Here is a 4,687-nt window from a genome sequence, read left to right as displayed (position 1 = left end):
CCTTTTCGTGTTTCTCTTGAGAGTGCGTGCGTGCGTGCGTGTGTGCACACACGTGCGCGAAAGCATGTCTTGTGCACAGGAGTGTGTAAGAGTAGTCTCTCTGCTATCAGTCATCTTTTCCATCTGTCTAATGCATAACCAATGAGAATAAATCGTCGCTGTCGAGTGTCGAGCAGAAACCTCTGACTGATGTATGGTGTTTTTTTCCTTCCCGTAAATGAACGTCCTACGTGATCATATTCTTCAGTGTCGCACAAAAGGCTCAAAAGTAGCACATGCACAATTTCGAAACGTTTAAGATCTGCTACTTTTGATGCTTTTGAATTTGAATCCTGAAAAGTAACATTTTTGAACATAAGGAGGTTTCCACCCGACAGAGACGATACGCCAATAGAGGTTGAAGGTGTCACTCTTCAAGGGCCCACTATGGCCCACTAACCTGGGGTGGATGGGTGGTCCTAATGGCCCACTAACCTGGGGTGGATGGGTGGCCTACTATGGCCCACTAACCTGGGGTGGATGGGTGGCCTACTATGGCCCACTAACCTGGGGTGGATGGGTGGTCCTAATGGCCCACTAACCTGGGGTGGATGGGTGGTCCTAATGGCCCACTAACCTGGGGTGGATGGGTGGTCCTAATGGCCCACTAACCTGGGGTGGATGGGTGGTCCTAATGGCCCACTAACCTGGGGTGGATGGGTGGTCCTAATGGCCCACTAACCTGGGGTGGATGGATGGTCCTAATGGCCCACTAACCTGGAGTGGATGGATGGTCCTAATGGCCCACTAACCTGGGGTGGATGGGTGGCCTACTATGGCCCACTAACCTGGGGTGGATGGGTGGTCCTAATGGCCCACTAACCTGGGGTGGATGGGTGGTCCTAATGGCCCACTAACCTGGGGTGGATGGGTGGTCCTAATGGCCCACTAACCTGGGGTGGATGGGTGGTCCTAATGGCCCACTAACCTGGGGTGGATGGATGGTCCTAATGGCCCACTAACCTGGGGTGGATGGATGGTCCTAATGGCCCACTAACCTGGGGTGGATGGGTGGCCTACTATGGCCCACTAACCTGGGGTGGATGGATGGTCCTAATGGCCCACTAACCTGGGGTGGATGGGTGGCCTACTATGGCCCACTAACCTGGGGTGGATGGATGGTCCTAATGGCCCACTAACATGGGTTGGATGGATGGTCCTAATGGCCCACTAACCTGGGATGGATGGGTGGCCTACTATGGCCCACTAACCTGGGGTGGATGGATGGATGTATCTGCCTAATGGCCCACTTACCTGGGATGGATGGATGGGTGGCCCACTATGGCCCACTAACCTGGGATGGATGGATGTATGGTCCTAATGCCCCACATACCTGGGGTGGATGGATGGATGGATGGCTGGATGGTCTTTAATAATTATCATCCTTGAAACTTCTCAAAGTCCAAACGTTAACCAACAAGGTATGATGTCTATTGTATTAATAGACAGTGGCGTGCACATTCTGACTTTAGAGGGGCAGGTGCTGAAGTGGAAAAGGGCACCTTGCGCGGAGCGTGGAACAGCCTTAATAGTGAGATTTATAGAGATTAAATTTTTTTTTATTTTGTGGCTTTCGCCTTTATTTTATGTTTTTTATGGAGGGACTGACAGGAAATGGGGAGAGAGATGGGGGGGGGAAGACATGCAGTAAAGGCCGTCGAGATCAGGAGTCGAACCCACGGCACACTGCCAGACTGGAATACCAGCCAAGGTGCCTGGACCGCTGAGCCATGGCCCAGGCCTATAGAGATATTTCTTTCATCCAGAACTGATCAATGTCAACATGGGCCACATACTGTACACTGTAACTTTCGATTTCAAAAGGGCGCATTGCTGTCCAGAGGGCAGCATCCCTGTTGAGCATGGCGATCGTAAAGGGGTGGCAGACGCAGACGCAGGGCACACCGTAAAGGGGTGGCAGACGCAGGGCACACCGTAAAGGGGTGGCAGACGCAGGGCACACCGTAAAGGGGTGTAAGACGCAGACGCAGGGCACACCGTAAAGGGGTGGCAGACGCAGGGCACACCGTAAAGGGGTGTAAGACGCAGACACAGGGCACACCGTAAAGGGGTGGCAGACGCAGACGCAGGGCACACCGTAAAGGGGTGTAAGACGCAGACGCAGGGCACACCGTAAAGGGGTGGCAGACGCAGACGCAGGGCACACCGTAAAGGGGTGGCAGACGCAGACGCAGGGCACACCGTAAAGGGGTGGCAGACGCAGACGCAGGGCACACCGTAAAGGGGTGGCAGACGCAGACGCAGGGCACACCGTAAAGGGGTGGCAGACGCAGACGCAGGGCACACCGTAAAGGGGTGTAAGACGCAGACGCAGGGCACACCGTAAAGGGGTGTAAGACGCAGACGCAGGGCACACCGTAAATGGTATTCTCTCTGACGTCCATGTGGTCGGTGTGGGGGATTAAACTGTCGACGACGTCTCCTCCTCCCCCCACCAATAATCCACACGCACGCTTTGGAAACCCAGGTATTTCAACCTCAGCCTCTTGATTAGAGGCGATGGGGGCACACTGATGCTGTTGACATGAGTGGCACATTAGTGGGTTTAGAGACTTCACCCTGATAGCCTCGACTACGCGCCATGTGTTCCACTTCTCGTGTTTACTTTGGTATAATCAAATAACTCCCGCCTGAAGCTGCTCATTTAGTCAGCCTTGTTATGACAATAACAGCTGCATAAACACGCGCCATACATCATGTCGGCTGATGATGATGATGGGGCGGCGATGTGGGCAGTGTTGGGCCCCGCCCGACTCGAAGGGAATCCTCAAAAACCTTTAGCGACGGCAGCTGAGAGACGTGGAATGTTTATCGCGGTTGATCGTTTTCTGAATTAACGAGATCACTCCGAATGAGACAAACATACATAAGCTGTACTTTCAATCTGAGTTCTGGTTGGATATGGGTCTTCCAGACACAAATGTTTTTCCTTTCTCAAGTCACAAGCAGGCTTTTTTTTTTTATTAATGTTTCCCCACACACACCTTTATTTATGGTTTATATTTTTATTCACTAACTGCAACTCTGTGTGTGTGTGTGTGTGTGTGTGTGTGTGTGTGTGTGTGTGTGTGTGTGTGTGTGTGTGTGTGTGTGTGTGTCTGACTGTGTGTCTGACTGTGCGTGCGTGCATGTGCGTGCACGTGCTTGTGTGTGTGCGCGTGCGGCATCTCCATGTGTTTAATTAAAAAGCAAGTGGAGGACGTGGGCTGACAGTGAGCGGGGGGGGGCACAGATTGCAGCCATATGCTTTGGGGGCGGTGCCATATCAGAGGGAGGGGCCAAAAGTAGCAGATCTACAAACTCGAAACGTTGCTCGAAGCGTCACGTTCTGAGCTTGTAGATCTGCAACTTTTGGTATTTTTTTTAAGTAACCGTTGTGGACATATTAGGTTTTCCACCCAACAGAGACAATAGTTATAGTGTATATAGTCGATTAACCCCCTTTTGGTGTTTTAAGCATTATGTTATACTTTAGCTATTGAAAAATATCTGCTATTTTTGAAAAATGTAGGCACAAATCTTTGAATATTATATTCATTCAGAGTGAACGTTTTTAACTCAAATCTTTGTTTCTTGGAGATCACTGGAACAACATATTTTCAGACGTGGGTCGGCGGCCAAATGCATATATCTTTGGGGGTTCTTGACATGAAACTGTTTGAGAACCACTGACATAGAAACATAGGGTTTTTCAGATAACTGTCAGCATTTAGAAGACATTTTTGTAGAATCGTGTGTCACACACACACATACACACAATCACATATACGGATAGAGACATCTTTAGCCATAAGCCCTCAGTGTCAATTCATCCAGTTGTAAGAAAACGTTTACCATGTCCACTCGGGTGCATTCTGTACACAGGCTGTTGGCTTTGACTGTGTATCTCTATCTTTAACATTCCTCTGGCTCAGACACAAATCGTTTCATGTGACCACCAAGTATAGCGTGCAGTCACGATGCCAACGCACAAAGCAATGGAGAGAAAAGGCTGAGGAATAGCCGCAGTTAAGTTTGCTTATTCACGGTTGACAGGGATGTCAGTGAAAGGAGAACAGATCATGCTCTCTCTCTCTCCTTCTCTCTCTGCAGTTATAACTCTGAGGTATGTGGCTGGATGAGCGACGCGCACGTCGACGCGCACACCAGCTGATCCGGCCTGTAAATGGACACAGCGGGCCTCTCAAACCTCTGCACAAAGCCTGTTTCCTGGCAAACCATTTTTTATTTCTTTGCTTCAGTCAGTGGCGTATCTACAATAAGGCGAGGACAGGCGTGTCGAAATCCATTTCTGCCTAGCCAAAATCCATACACTGAGAAAAAAGAGAGGACAAACACCAGACCTGAGAACTATTAGTGGACAGCGGATTGGCCGTTGCTCGTAGAACGCAACCCTCAATCACCCATTGGAATGCAAATGCATGCCTTTCAGCCTTTGTAGCCTACTCGTCTGGCAGGTATATCTCTTTGAAAACCTTTAGTGCTTCTGATCGAGCGCGTCGTCGTCGTCGTTGTCGTTGTCCCCGTCGATGACGGCGACAAGGACAACACATCTGGTCTGCCCAAAATGTAATTCCCGGAAACGCATCTGGCTTCAGCAGTGCATGGTGGAGTTACTTGTGGGTAA

This window comes from Protomyctophum parallelum (genome assembly GCF_964188405.1).
Source record: "Protomyctophum parallelum genome assembly, chromosome: 8".
Lineage (NCBI taxonomy): Eukaryota > Metazoa > Chordata > Actinopteri > Myctophiformes > Myctophidae > Protomyctophum > Protomyctophum parallelum.
Note: the sequence above shows the minus strand (reverse complement) of the source record.